Source organism: Zalophus californianus, chromosome 9 (assembly GCF_009762305.2).
Source record: "Zalophus californianus isolate mZalCal1 chromosome 9, mZalCal1.pri.v2, whole genome shotgun sequence".
NCBI classification, from domain to species: domain Eukaryota; kingdom Metazoa; phylum Chordata; class Mammalia; order Carnivora; family Otariidae; genus Zalophus; species Zalophus californianus.
Window position 1 is genome coordinate 21,749,955 of NC_045603.1, and position 16,818 is coordinate 21,766,772.

Sequence of the window (16,818 nt, forward strand, 5' to 3'; positions counted from 1 at the left end):
TCCTGGAGTCGAGCCCCATGTTGGACTCCCTACTCTGTGGGAGCCTGCTTCTCCCTCTTCCTTTGCCCCTCCCTGCACTTGTGCTCGCATGCCCTCTCTCTCTCCCTCTTTCTCTCTTTCAAATAAATAAATAAAATCTTAAAAAACAAAAACAAAAAACCCAGTAAACAAAGTCCAGGGCCAGTGGTTGGCTTCATAGGTGAATTCTACCAAACATTTATTTTTTTGTCTTTTCTTCAAGACTTTATTTAAATTCAAGTTAGTTAACATATAGTATAGTATTAGTTTCAGAGTAGAATCTAGTGATTCATCACTTACATGTAACACCCAGTGCTCATCACAACAAATGGCCCCTTTAATGCCCATCACCTATTTAGCCGATCCCCCACTCACCTCCCCTCCAGCAACCCTGTTTCTTCTCTATTGTTAAGAGTCTCTTATGGTTTGCCTCCCTCTCTGTCTTTATCTTACTTTATTTTTCCTTTCCTTCCCCTATGTTCATCCGTTTTTTTTCTTAAATTCCACATATGAGTGAAATCACATGGTGTTTATCTTTCTTTGACTGACTTATTTCACTTAGCACAATACACTCTAGTTCCATCACATACTGCAAATGGCAAGATTTCATTATTTTTGATGGCTGAGTAATATTCCATTGTATGTATATGTGTGTATGTATATATATGTGTATGTATATATATATATATATATACACCTCCTCTTCTTCATCCGTTCATCAGTTGATGGGCATCTGGGCTCTTTCCATACTTTGGTTATTGTTAATAGTGCTGATATAAACTTTAGGGTGCTTGTGCCCCTTTGAATCACAATGTTTGTATCCTTTGGATAAATACCTAGTAGTACAATTGCTGGGTTGTAGGGTAGTTCTGTTTTTAACTTGTTGAGGAACTTCCATACTGTTTTCCAGACTGGCTGCGCCAATTTGCATTCCCATCAACAGTATAAGAGTCTACCAACCACTTAAAGGAGAATTAATACCTGTTCTTCTCAAACTATCCCAAAAAATAGGAGGAAGGAAAACTTCCAGATTCATTCGATGAGGCCAGCATTACCCTGATACCAAAACCAGATAAAGACATTACAATAAAAGAGGATTATATGCCAGTATCTCTGATGAACATTGATGCACCAATCCTCAACAAAATATTGGGAAAGTGAATTCAGTAACACAGTAAAAACATTATTCACAACGATTAGCTATTCCCGGATTTATTCCCAGGATACAAGGGTGGTCCAGTATTTGCAAATCAATCAACATGATCACATCAATAAGAGAAAGGATAAAACCATATGATTATTTCAACAGATGCATAAAAATCATCTGACAAACTACAGCATCCATTCATGATAAAACCCTCAACAAAGTAGGTTTAGAGGGAACATACCTCAACATGTAAAGGCTATATATAAAAAACCCACAGCTAACAGCTTACTCGTTGGGGGAAAAACTGAGAGCTTATCCGCTAAGTTCAGGAACAAGACTAGGATGTCCACTCTCACAATGTTTATTCAGCATAGTACTGGAAGTCCTAGGCACAGCAATCAGACAAAAAAATGGAATAAATGGTATGCAAATTGGTAAGGAAGAAGTAAAACTTTCACTATTTTGAGATGACACACTATGTAGAAAACCCTAAAGACTTCATCAAGAACCTAGTAGAACTGATAAATGAATTTGGTAAGGTCACACCATACAAAATCAATATACAGAAATCCATTGCATTTCTATACAATTAATAATGAAATAGCAGAAAGAGAAATTAAGAAAACAATCCCATTTACAATTGCACCAAAAAATAATAAGAATAAACTTAACCAAGGAGGTGAAGGACCTGTACTATTTATTTATTTATTTATTTATTTATTTATTTATTTATTTATTATTTTAAATTCATTTAGCTAACATATATAGCACATCATTAGTTTCAGATGTAGTGTTCAGTAATTCATCAGTTGCATATAATACCCATTGCTCATCACATCATGTACTCTCCTTAATGCCCATCACCCAGTTACCCCATCCCCCCATCCACCTCCCCTCCAGCAACCCTCAGTCTGTTTCCTAGAGTTAAGAGTCTCTCATGGTTTTCTGTCCTCTCTGATGACTTCCCATTTGGTTTTCCTTCCCTTCCCCTGTGATCCTCTGCGCTGTTTCTTAAGTTCCACATATGAGTGAAACCATATGATAATTGTCTTTCTCTGAATGAAATATTTCACTCAGCATAATAACTTCCAGTTCTATCCATGTCAATATAAATGGTAAGTATTCATCCTTTCTGATGGCTGAGTAATATTCTATTATATATATATATATATATATACCACATCTGCTTTATTCATCCATCTGTTGATGGACATCTGTGCTCTTTCAACAGTCTGGCTATTATGGACATTGCTATAAATATTGGGGTGCTCGTACCCCTTCGGATCACTACATTTGTATATTTGGGGTAAATACCTAGTAGTTCAGTTGCTAGCTCATAGAGTCGCTCTATTTTCAACTTTTTAAAAAACCTCCATACTGTTTTCCAGAGTGGCTGCACCAGCTTGCATTTCCACCAGCAGTGTAAGAGGGTTCCCTTTTCTCCACCTCCTCGCCAACATTTGTTGTTTCCTGTCTTGTTAATTTTAGCCATTCTGACTGGTGTGAAGTGGTATCTCATGGTTTCGATTTGTATTTCCCTGATGCCGGGTGATCTGGAGCATTCTTTCATGTGTCTGTTGGCCATTTGTATGTCTTCTTTGAAGAAATGTCTGTATCTTCTGCCCATTTCTTTTCTGAATTATTCTTTGGGTACTGAGTTTGATAAATTTTTTATAGATCTTGGATACTAGCTCTTTATCTGATATGTCATTTGCAGATATCTTCTCCCATTCTGTAGGTTGCCTTTTAGTTTTGTCAACTGTTTCTTTTGCTGTGTAAAAGCTTTTTATCTTGATGAAGTCCCAGTAGTTCATTTTTGCTTTTGTTTCCCTTGCCTTTGGAGACATGTCTGGCAAGAAGTTGATGCAGCTGATGTCACAGAGGTTGCTGCCTGTGTTCTTCTTTAGGATTTTGATGGACTCCTGTCTCACATTTAGGTCTCTTATCCATTTTGAGTTTATATTTGTGTATGGGGTAAGAAAATGGTCCAGTTTCATGCTTTTATATGTGGCTGTCCAGTTTTCCCAGCAGCATTTATTGAAGACACTGTCCTTTTTCTGTTGGATGATCTTTCCTGCTTTGTCCAAGATTAGGGAAGTTCTCAGCTATGATTTGCTCAAATATATCTTCTGCCCCTCTTCCTCCCTCTCTCTCTTTCTTCTTCCTCTGGGACCCCAATAATTCTTAATATTGTTTTGCTTTATGGTATCACTGATTTCTCAAAGCCTCCCCTCATGGTCCATTAGTTGTTTTTCTCAATTTTTCTCAACTTCCTTCTTTTCCATCATCTTGTCTTCTATGTGACTGACTTTTCTGCCTTATTTACCTTAGCTGTTAGAGCATCCATTTTATTTATTTTTTATTTTTTAAATTTTATTATGTTAATCACCATACATTACATCATTAGTTTTTGATGTAGTGTTCCATGATTCATTGTTTGCATATAACACCCAGTGCTCCATTCAGTGTGTACCCTCTTTAATACCCATCACCAGGCTAACCCATCCCCCCACCCCCCTCCCTTCTAGAACCCTCAGTTTGTTTCTCAGAGTCCATAGTTTCTCATGGTTCATCTCCCCCTCCGATTTCCACCTCTTCATTTTTCCTTTCCTGCATCCATTTTAGACTGCATCTCAGTTGAAGCATTTTTAATTTCAACCTGATTAGATTTTATTTCTGTACTAAGAGATTCTCTAGTGTCTTTTATGCTTTTTACAATCCAGCTAGTAACTTTATAATTGTTATCCTGAATTCCAGCTCTGACATTTTACTTATATCCTTGTTGATTAGATCTGTCACAGAGAGTATTACCTCTTGTTCTTTCCTTTGTTGTGAATTCCTCCTCCTAGTCATTTTGCCCAGAGAAGAATGGATGAACGAGAGAACAAAATAAAAAATATCAACCATGACCCAAGCGAAATACACAGTAGACAAATCCGAATAAGTCAAAAACCAAGAAAGAAAAGAAAAGGAAAAAAAGCAGGGGAGGGAGAGTGAGAATATAATCTCTCATGTGGACAAAATAGGGTGATCCACTTGGTCCTGGGTGTATTTTGGTCTGTTGGAAGACACTAAATCCCAAAATTGTAAGGAAAGCAATATATATATATGTATGTGTGTGTGTATATATATATACAATTATATCTATATCTATATCTGTATCTATATCTATATACACACAACTGAGTACAGTGAAAGGAAGCCAAAAATGAAGAATATATCTATAAAAGGTAAATGTAAAAATGAAAGTTAAAAAAAGACTTAAAAACAAGAGTTGATAAAATAAGAAACTAGTTGAAAAGGAAAAAAAGAAAAAAGAAAAGGAATATTTTAAACTGAAAGATGAAAGAATCATGATCCTTGAGTTCTATATACTATTTTCCCCTAGTGCTGGAGTTTTGCAGTTCTTTGTGCTCCATGAACTTGGTATTTGCCTAATAGTCCAGTTCATCTTCTGGGGGAGGGGCCTACTGTGCTGATTCTCAGGTGTATTTGCCAGGGGGCCAGGCTCAGTGTAAGCTGCTTTGGGTTGTTTTGTGTGGCTTTTGTTCCCTGAAGGCTTTCCACAGTGCTTTAGAGGATGAAAATAAAATGGTGCACCCTGATCTCCAGTCCTGAAGCTTAAAGATTGGGTCCCCCTCCCTTCTATAAACAACCTGAAGGGAAAAGCAGTCTTCACTTTTGTGTGTGCCAAACTCTGCAGATTCCTGCGGTGAATACCTGCACTGATCCTGGGGTGGGGGTGGGTGGGAGGGAGGAGGGTTGCTGTGTTCCTGCCCTTTGCAGGCCCCCACCTGGAGAGTGGTCACCAGATTGTGCACACACCCACACCACCCCTTTGGGGAAAAGGTGGAGGGTTGCCATGTTTTTGTCCTTTGCAGGGCCCCCACACTGAGAGCTGTCTCCCAATTGTGGTACGGTTCAGTGTTTATGGCAAACTGAGCTGAGAAGCCACTCCCAGTCTCATTGATTGCGGCTGGTTTCCAGGCTCCAGTGCTTGAGAACTCTGCCAGCTCAGGCACCCTCGTTCTTTCTGTGACCCCAGGGATCCTTAGACCACAGTGTCCCCCCTAGGATTCTGCCTGCTTTGCCACCTGAGCACCTTTCAGGCAGGGACGTTTCTCACTGGAGCAGACTTCTAAGAGTTCTGATTTTGCACTCTGCTGCTATATCACTTTCTGGTAGCTGGCTTAGGGAGGCTCCCCCCACCATTTATCTTCTGATATATGTCCCCTCAGATTCACTTCTCTGCATCTCCTATCTTGTAGAAAGTGGTTGCTGTTCTATTGTAGAATTCCAGCAAATCTTGTCTTATGTCTCAGGTTGAATTCATAGGTGTTCATAATGTTTTGATAGATATCTAGCTAAATTCAGGAGAGCATTTGAAATGAGGTCCCCTACTCTTCCACCATCCTGCCTCCCTCCCTAAAACCTGTACTCTTTAAACTATAAAATACTGGTGAAAGAAATTGATGACAATACAAAGAAATGGAAAGATATTCCATGCTCATGGATTGGGAGAACAAATATTGTTAAAATATCTATACTACCCAAAGCAGTCTACACATTTAATGTAATCCCTATCAAAATACCAACACTATTTTTCACAGAACTAGAACAAACAATCCTAAAATTTGTATGGAACCACAAAAGACCCCAAATAGCCAAAGCAGTCTTGAACAAAGAGCAAAACTGGGGGGATCACAATGCCAGATTTCAACTACAAAGCTATAGTAATCAGAACAGTATGGTACTGGCACAACAATAGATACATAGATCAATAGAACAGAATAGAAAATGTAGTAATCAAAACAGTATGGTCCTGGCACAAAAATAGACACATAGATCATTAAAACAGAATAAAAAACCCAGCAATCATAATTACATCTTCAACAAGGTAAAAATATGCAATGGGAAAAAGACATTCTCTTCAACAAATGGTGTTGGGAAAACTGGACAACTACATTCAAAAGAATGAAATTGGATCACTTTCTTACACCATACACACACAAAAAAAAACTCAAAATGAATTAAAGATCTAAATGTGAGACCTTGAAACCATAAAAATTCTAGAATAGAACACAAGCAGTAATTTCTCTGACATTGACCATAGCAATATCCTTCTAGATAGGTATCCTGAGGCAAAGGAAACAAAAGGAAAAATAAACTATTAGGATCATATCAAAATAAAGGTTCTGTACAGCAAAGGAAACAGTAGAACTAAAGACAAAATACTGAATGGGAAAAGATACGCAAATAACTTATCGAATAAGGGGCTAGTAGCTCAAATGTATAAAGAACTACAACTACTCCAACTCAACACCAAAAAATCCCTAAAATGTCCATTTAAAAAATGGGCAGAAAACACGTACAGACATCTCTCCAAAGAAGACATCCAGATAGCCAGCAGACACATGAAAAGATGCTTAACATCACTTATCATTAGGGAATTGCAAGTCGAAACTGCAATGATAGCACCTCACACATGGAAGAATGGCTAAAATCAACAACACAAACAAGTGTTGGTGAGGATGTGGAGAAAAAGGAATCCTTGTGCACTGTTGGTGGGAATTGTGAACCTGTGTAGCCTTGTGGAAAACAGTACGGAAGTTCCTCAAAAAAATTAAAAATAGAAGTAACCATATGATCTGGTAATTCCACTACTGGATATTTACCAAAGAATACAAAAACACAAATTTTGAAAAGATATATGCACCACTGTGTTTATTGCAGCATTATTTACAATAGCCAAGTTATGGAGGCAGTGCAGATGACCATGGATAGATGAATGGATAAAGGCTGTAAAAGATATCAAACATATATTATAAAATCTTATTGAATCTGTAAGAAACCATAGTTAAAATGAAACCAGTAAACGTAAATCACTGTTGATAATATGTTGTCAGATATAACACAGTTATTAAGAAATGTTTCTGTAACATCATAAAGAGGAAATAATGGTATAGCATTAAAATTCCACACTATTCGATCAAGCCTTTGGGGTAAAAGTAAGAAAAGAAAAATGAAAATTACAGTTTGTTAAGGATGAACATAGTTACAATTTAATTCTTGACATCAATAAGAAATACGAGTTTAATGTATTTGTAAAAACTAGAAGACTAATAGAAATAAAATGTTTGAAAACTGAAGAAAGAGTACAAACAAAGAGTAGGAAAGGATAATAAAGACTACATAAAATTCAGTCACAGGAATACCACCAAATGTGAACATATTAAAAGTCAAAGTTTCTCAGATTGTAAAACAAAGAAAGCCAACTGCAGTTATGGCTGTTTTTAAGAGATGTAGCCAAGATAAAATTACAGAAATAGAAGGAAAATAAATGGATAGTCAACACTGTACCAGTTAAATAGAAAACTTAAGTAGCAATGGTAATAGCCAACAAAATATAATTTAAGATGAAGAGTATTATATAACATTAATAATAAAATATGTAATCCATAAAGATATGTCATTCTTTTGCTTAACGGAAAAACATAACAAAATGTGGAACAAATTTAGAAATACAAAGAGACAATTATTTTTATTTTTAAAGATTTTATTTGCTTATTTGAGGGAGAGAGACAGAGACAGATAGCAAGAGAGAGTATGAGCGGGAAGGGGAGGGAGAGGAAGGCTCCCTGCTCTGCGAGGCTCGATCTCAGGACCCTGAACCAAAGGCAGATGCTTAACCGAATGAGCCACCTAGGTGCCCCAAAGAAAATTTGATAATCAATCACAGACTTTCTCTTCCTGTTCTCCACCATGGAGCAAGATCAGGGTGAAAAGGAGAACCCCATACAGGAACTTTGCATCCACAAGCTCTGCCTCAATGTCTGTGTGGGGGAGAGTAGAGAGAGACTGACCCAGGCAGCCAAGGTGCTGGAGCAGTTCACAGGCCAGACCCCTGTGTTCTCCAAAGCTAAATACACTGTCAGATCCTTTGGCATCAGTAGAAATGAAAAGATTGCTGTCCACTGCATAATCCATGGAGCTGAGGCAGAAGAAATCCTAGAGAAAGGTCTAAAGGTGCAGGAGTAGGAGTTAAGGAAAAATAACTTCTTGGGATGCCTCGGTGGCTAAGCTTCTCACTTCTGATTTCAGCTCAGGTCATGATCTCAGAGTCATGAGATTAAGCCCCGTGTTGGGCTCTGTGCTCAGTGGGAGTCTGCTTGAAATTCTTTCTCTCCCTCTGCTTCCCCCACCCCACTCACGTGTCTGCTCTCTCTCTAAAATAAATAAATAAAATCTTTATTAAGAAAAGGGAAAAAGGGGGCGCCTGGGTGGCTCAGTCGTTAAGCATCTGCCTTTGGCTCAGGTCATGATCCCAGGGTCCTGGGATCGAGCCCCGCGTCGGGCTCCCTGCTCAGCGGGAAGCCTGCTTCTCCCTCTCCCACTTCCCCTGCTTGTGTTCCTTCTCTCTCTGTCTCTCTGTCAAATAAGTAAATAAAATCTTTAAAAAAAAAAAAAGGAAAAAATGACTTCTTTGGTACTGGAAACTCTGGTTTTGGGTCCAGAAGCACATCTATCTGGGGATCAAATATGACTCAGTCATTGGTATCTATGGCCTGGATTTCCATGTGGTCCTACTCTGAGTAGAGGCTAGTTTTCAGCATCACAGATAAGAAGCACAGGACAGTCTTTGTTGGGCCCAAACACAGAATCAGCAAAGAGGAGATTACGTGCTGTTTCCATGATTGGATCATCCTTTCTGGCTAATAAATTCCTGTTTCTGTCCAAAAGGCCAATAAAAACTTTTCAGTGAAAAGCAGGTAAAAAAGAAAAAAAAAGTTTGATCATAGTGATAATACTGTGTATGGCAACATTTCTCAGATTTTGATGATGAAGTAGACAAGGTAGGGTTATAGATGGTATGAATTATGTAATTAGAAAGTTTTAAAAATATACATCTCACTTTTAAGAATAGATAATATACATTTTAGTGCTCATGTAACAGAAAACTACATACTAGTTTTCAAAGAACATCTAAAGAAATTTGAATTTGAATAATTATACTCTCTGACTGTAATGTGGTAAAACTAGAAATATATTATTAAAAGATAACAAATCTAAGCACTTAAAAATTTAAAAGCAAGCACTAATTTTCAGGATAAAAAGGAAATCAAGACTGAATTTTATAAACTATACATGTATAATAATTGAAATGAAAACATGACTTGTCAAAACCTAAGTGATATGGACAAAATCCTACTCAGGAGAAATGTCCTAGCCTATAATGCTTTTATTTTTAAATAGGAAAGAATAAAATAAGCATTCCACTAAAGAGCTAGAAAAAAGAATATCATAAAAAGTTGTATGGTTGAATTGTTATAGTTAAGAAAATAGTAAATTGGAGTGCCTGGGTGGCTCAGTCAGTTGTCTGATTCTTGATTTCAGCTCAGATCATGATCTCAGGGTCGGTGAGATCAAGCCCTGCATCAGGCTCCATGTTGGGCATGGAGCCTACTTAAGATTCTCTTTCTTCCCCTTCCACCGCCGCCCCCTCCAGCCCCAGCACATTCTATCTCTTAAAAAAACAAAGCAAACAAACAAAAAATCACAAAGAAAACCCCAGAAAGTAGTAAATTAGTAAGTAAACAAACAAGTCATGAATAAATAACTCTTCTGGTAGATGTATGATAAAAATAAAACTAACTGGGGGCACCTGGGTGGCTCAGTTGTTAAGCGTCTGCCTTCGGCTCAGGTCATGGTCCCAGGGTCCTGGGATCGAGCCCCACATTGGGCTCCCTGCTTGGCGGGAAGCCCGCTTGCTTCTCCCTCCCCCACTCTCCCTACTTGTGTTCCCTCTCTCACTGTGTCTCTCTCTGTCAAATAAATAAAATCTTAAAAATAAAATAAAACTATATCTTTTGAATATGGTAATAAAATAGACCCATCTAGGCAAACTCAAAGAAAAAAATAATACAGAACATTAGGAATGAAAATGGTAGAATTGCAAGTGTAGAAGATAATATAAAAATATATATAGTTTTTAATCAATAAATTAGAAAACATAAATGGAAATAACTGACTTCCTAGAAAAATGTCAATTACAGATTGATGCATGTCTAAGGTGACTGTATTGATAAATCAGTAACCATAGAACACACTGGAAATTTTTAGGATTTATTCCACAGAAGTGCTAGTCCTAAATTATTTTACATGTTCTTTCAAATTTTCAAGTAATAGACAATTTAATTTCTATGTTAGTTGATTTATTCTGGAGATTAGAAAAAGACAGAAGACTCTTCAGTTTACCTAACTCTGATACCAAAACTGAAATGAAAGCGTTAAGAAAACTGGAGACCGATTTTACATAAATAAGGATGCAAAATCTTAAATTACAAATAGCAATCCAGGATTATATTAAAAAATATATACCATGGGGAGACAAACTTACTTCTAGGAGTATAAAGATGGTTCTTACCAGGAATTGAATATGTTAATGTATTAAATGGGAAAACCTATGTGATCATCCTGAATTATATCCTAAACAAATTTAACAAACCTTGTAAGAGCATTCTGGATTACTCTTTCTATAGAAACAATGATTAGTCTCTGTCAGGCACTGATCTAGCACTTTACATGGACTGTCTTAACGTAATCTTCCTAACAACCCTATGAAGGATCTAGTACTGGTTTGCTTATTTTATAATAAGCAATAATAAGCACCCGGTGGCTCAGTCGGTTGAGCATCTGCCTTCGGCTCGGGTCATGATCCCAGGGTCCTGGGATCGAGTCCAGCATTAGGCTCACTGCTCAGCGGGGAGCCTCCTTCTCCCTCTCCCTCTGCTGCTCCCCCTGCTTGTACTCTCTCCCTCTCTGTCAAATAAATAAATAAAATCTTAAAAAAAAAAAAGAAACTGAGTCACAGAGTGGTTACATAATCCTACCAAGATCATGCAGTTACAGATGGGACCAGCATTTGAACTTTGGTAGTTTGGATCCTGAGTCTGTGTTTTTTATCCATTATGCTATTCTTTGTCTTTTTGTTCATTACTGAAAGAACAAATTCTTCCTTAATGCGGTAAAAAGTTACCCATGAGAATCCCAACAGCAAACATCATACTAAATGGTATAAAATTCCATAAAATTCATCAACAAGACAAGAATTATCCTCTCATTATTTTAGTGGTTCTAGTCAATGCAGTTGATTAAGAAAAAAAAAAATATCCAGGATAAGGTCAGCTGATTAGCAATTCCATCTGCCACCTGAAATCCCTTTTGCCATGCAACATAACATAATCACATACTCCAAGGATTAAAGTATGGGATATCTTTGGGATATCGTTATTCTGCCTACCACAGTATCTTTGGAAATACGGTTATCTAAGAAGAGAATAAGGATAAAAAGAACAGTTGCCACAAAAACCAGTGTTTACATAACATTAAGAGATTAATCTGCCTTGTCAGGTGGTTTATTTTTCAGGAATTATATCCAGGTGGAGAAGAAGAGATGAGGGCTGGGAGGAATATGTTTTATACTTTTAGCACTAGTGACAAAATTGAATCTAGGTTGAAATAAATGCTCTAGTTTTCCTCTCATGTTTTCTTAACTCTGTGATTCTCTGCATGGTTACAAATTCTTTCTCATATTCTAAAATCCTGTCTTGTGGCATATACTATATATATAGAGAGAGAGAGAGAGAGAGAGATTAGAGAGATTTTAAGTTGTATAATTATATCTAAAGGAGTTATTTCTGCTCACAGTTGGCCAGTTCTGGTTTGCTGTGTGAATATGTTATTGAAATTTGCATCAAGTGATTCAAGGTGCATATTATTCATTAGAAAATGTTTGGTTAGTGTAATTTTGGCTATGGTGTTCCTTATGTAAACTCACTTATGTAAAATGTGCATTTGTAGTCGCCAGTGTGGCTCTGTACTAGGTCTATTACATAGTTTTGCTTAAAGGTGAGAAATTGTTATTTTTTCTGTGACTTAATTAAATGGGCATTTATTTACCATAAAGCCAGTGTTTTCAGTTACTTTTAGAAAGCATTTAAAAATAATGGGACCTTCCCTGTGTTGTACAATAAAGTAACCACTGTCCACACATGGTTATCAAGCACTTGTAATATCGCTAGTCTAATTACAATGTGCTGTAAGTGTAATATCAACTCTGATTTTGGAAACAGTGCGAAAAGGAATGTAAAAATACTTCAATTTTATATTGGTTATGTGTTGAAATGATAATATTTTGAATATACCAGATTAAATAAAATATATTAAAACTCATTTCCCTCTTTTTACTTTTTAAATGTGGAAACATTAACTGGAACTTTTTTTAAATGTGGAAACATTAATTGGAAACTTTAAATTTACATATATGGTCACATTATTTTAGACACATTTGATCCATATGAGACCCTTCTAATGATAATATAAACTCATGATAATAAAATTATATCATCACTGTAGAGGTGAGAACTTAACTTACAGTGCTCAAAAGCATGTGTACGTCTGTCCAGTTCATCTAAAAATGGAAACAAACTATTAAGATATAAACTACAAAGAAGAGGGACTTGGTTTTGCATTGCTTGAAATTATCTGATGTGTCAGAAGACCATTCCTACATATTTTGACCCTGCCTGAAGCATTTGATGCACATTCTCTATAAGTCTGAATATCTGGAGCCCTGGAGTGATTTCAAGGGTCAGGAGTCAAGATGAGAATCAGAAAAGCTGAAACAGTCTTGACTGCTAGGTGTTTACCCCAAAGATACAAATGTAGTGATTTGAAGGGGCACCTGCACCCCAGTGTTTATAGCAGCAATGTCCACAATAGCCAAACTATGCAAAGAGCCCAGATATCTGTCGATATCTGCTGTGGGTATAGATGTGGTATATACAATGGAATACTACTTAGCCTTCAAAAAAATGAAATATTGACATTTGCAACGATGTGGATGGAACTAGAGGGTATTATGCTAAGCAAAATAAGTCAATTAGAGAAAGACAGTTATCCAATGATCTCACTCATGTGGAATTCAAGAAAACTGAGAATCATAGGGGAAGGAAAGGAAGAATAAAACAAGACAAAATCAGAGAGGGAGACAAACCGTAAGAGACTCTTAATCATAGGAAACAAACTGAGGGTTGCTGGGAGGGGGAGGGTGGTGGGGGGATGGGGTAACTGGGTGATGGACATTAAGGAGGTCCTGTGATGTAATAAGCATTGGATATTATGTAAGACTGATGAATCACTGAACTCTATCTCTGAAAGTAAGAATATACTATATGTTAATCGAATTTAAATTAAAAAAAAGCTGAAATAGTCTTATGTTGCTGGTGGATATTTCCCATAAGTTGGTAGAGGGTGTAATGATCGATTTGTGGAATAGCTGTGCCTAAAGCTTATTTACCGTACTTCTGAATATTGGCCCAAGAAACTCAGGCTTACAGTTTATTTGTGAATAGTCTTCTCCAATATGTGAAAGCTCAGGGAATAAAACATTCTGACTCATGAATGTCCTGGTTATTTGAAAGTTCTGTAGAAAACCTGTTTTGTTTATGTTTGTTCTAAAACATACTAATCCAGTTTGTTGCATTAGTACAAATACTTAACAAAGGAAATTAAATCTCTGGTAATTGGGGAGCTCTGATTGGCTCAGAGCGTTCATCCTGGGCAAGAATTCCCACAAACAATTTAAAATATTGATAAGTTAGGTGTAGGAGATGGAATTGAGTGCGTATTATACTAACACCAAAGATCTATAAATTGCCCTTTTTTGGGAATATGTAATAAGCATTTACAACTACTTAGAAACTCTTGCATTTTATAAAACATTTATGTTAATATGGGCCCTTTTTAAATTTGAAGATTATCATTGAGAAACAAGAGGAGCACAGTGCAAAAAGTTGGAATGAAGTAGAACATTAGCGTGAAGCTTGAGCTTTTAAACATCAAGTTTTATTTTTTTAAATTAAGTTTTTAGTTGGAAGCTTTGGGTCTGGCTTATTTATAGTGTTTCAAATATGTGTGAATGTGCTGTGGGTACATGGATATGTGCCTACAGGCTCTGTCAATAGGTGCAGTCAAATATATTTACATTTATGCTAAAATTCTATGCTAAACCTCCTTGTTTAAAAAAAGACTGTATCCACATCCATTCTATTTAGGAAAGCAGAATGCACTAGAGATTTTTATTCATGCTATTATAATTCTTGTTTTTTTTTCTGATAATGGGGAACTGAGAATGGAATGGGTAAATCAAATCTATAGACCCTGAATCTTATTTTAGTTAGAAATATCAGTATCTTCACTTATTAACTATTATTTTTAAAGATTTGTTTATTTATTTGTGAGAGAGTGCGCACGTGCATGCGAGCGAGTGTTGGGGGGTAAGGGAAGAGGAAGAGTGAGAGAGAAAATCTCATGCAGACTATTTGCTGAGCAGAGAGCCCTACATGGGGCTCAATCTCATGACCCTGAGACAATGACCTGAGCCAAAAATAAGAGTTGGTTGCTTATCCCACCGAGCCATCCGTGTGCCCCCCCATTAACTATTTATAATGTTTCATAACATGCAGGACATTTTAGAAATAGTTTGAGCTAATTTAAGATATTTTCTAATTTTTTTTACATCCTTTGCTGGAGGTATTCCTGAGCAACATAGTGTTCTAGTTAACTTTAACTGACGCTCGGCTTTCCCCAAAAGACACCACTGCCCTTGCAGTTTTCTCTAATGGAAATATTTCATCATCCATGCATTTCATTCATGACAGAAACGTCATTCTTTTGCTCTTATCCTATCATATGCATACCTTCTCCCACAGGTTTTATTTTAGACATATCTTTTTGAATTTCCTCCCTCTTCTCTTTCCACCACTATAACTCCGTTAGTTCACATTTCTTTGTTCCTTTCCTTGACATATTAACCTGACTTCCTGCCACCAATTTGTTTGCTCTGTTCACCTTTCAACTGTCACAAGAAGTCTCATTCTGAAACACTGATCTGAATATCTTTCTGATGCTTAATATCTTTCTGATAACCCTCTTAATTCCTGGTTGCTTGCAGAACATAAGCTTCTTGACATGTTACAAGGCTCTTCACAATCTGGAGTACACCTGTGTTTTCTCCCCTTGTATTTTATTGTCTTTTTGTTTTTCTTTGAAGGTAAATACATAATAATTTTGACTCTTCAAATAATTCAGAGGTAAATGTATTTTTGCATACATTTTTCTATGTTAATGCAAATATTATAAATGGAAATAATGTGTGGATATAAATGAGTTAATACATGGAAAGCATTTAGGATATTAACACAATACTCTGCAATTTGCTTTTTTAACTTAATATGTTTGGTTAACTCTCAAGGTCTATGCATAGAGATCAAACTTAATTACTTTGGTAGTTGATATTCCATGGTGTAGGTGAATCTTAATTAACTTTTCCCTTTTTGATAGGCATTCACAAGCTTTCTCTTTTGTAGTAATGTAGTCTTCATATTAGTACTCTTATTTCATAGGCATCTAGAGGAATTAGCAGAAAAAATTGTGAAATAAGAAGCAATAAGAGGATCTGTGTACCACCAATTATAAATAATACTAAAAAAAATATGATTCTGGTGCCAGAATAGAGAAATCAATGAATACAAGAAAACCCCTAGAAATAGATCAGCAGTGCATATAAGAATTTACTATAAGAAAAGTTGATATTTGAAAGATGCAAGAAAAGGAAAAATCATTCAATAAATAGTCCTGAAAAAATGTTTTAATGACTACCTCATACCATTTAGTATCCCTTCCCTCAAATTTGCCTGTTACCTTGTAGTCCAGAGACCATGAGTTTTATCCATTCCAGAGAACAAATCTCCCATTCTGCTGTTCCAAGAAGAGGAGGGGATCTGTGAATCTGATTTAGATTTTCAACCTATGTTGTTGCTTATCTCAGTATTCCATTTTTTATTTTTGAGTAGTGGTACATTGTATGGATATGTCACAATTTATTTATCCATTCACCTGTTAATGAACATTTCAGTTATTTCAGCTTTGGAGTATTGTAAATAAAGCTTTATGAATATTTATGTATAAATCTGTGTGGACATATGCTGTCATTTCTCTTGACTAAATACCTAGAGTGGAATTGCTGATTGTGTAGTAGTTATATGTTTAACGTTTTAAGAAACTGCCAAATTGTTTCCTAAAGTGGTTGTACTGTTTTATATGCCTACCTGCAATGTGTGAGAGTTGTAGTTGATTTAAATCCCTGTCAACATTGGTATGTGAACTCTTTTTAATCATGGCCACTTTAATAGATATGACTAGTATCTCATGCTTTCAATTTGCATTTCTCTGGAGACAAATGATGTTGAGCATCTTTTCATGTTTTTACTTGCCATCTGTATACCTTCTTTGTTGTAGTATCTGCTTCAAATCTTTTGCCCACTTTTTTTTTAATTAGGTTGTTAATTTTCTTATTAGTGTATTTTAGTATTTCTTATCTGGATTAAAGAATATATGGGAAATATGATTTGCAAATGTTTTCTCTCAGTTCATTTCCTTTTTATTCTCTTAATGTTGTCTTTGAAGAACAGAAACTCTTAATTTTGATGAAGTTTTAGTTTGTCTGATTTTCTTATGTAGGGCATTTTTGGTGTCCTATCAAGAAATTTTGGCTTAACCTAAGGGCACAAATTTTCTCAAATTTTCTTGTA

The 16,818-nt window shown here is 36.2% G+C and overlaps 1 protein-coding gene and 1 pseudogene across 16 annotated transcripts in view; both read left to right on the forward strand.

Moving 5' to 3' along the window:
* Positions 1-16,818, forward strand: part of ANKS1B (ankyrin repeat and sterile alpha motif domain containing 1B) — a 1,105,044-nt gene that overhangs the window by 124,875 nt on the left and 963,351 nt on the right. The window lies entirely within an intron of this gene.
* Positions 7,928-8,881, forward strand: LOC113921631 (annotated as a pseudogene).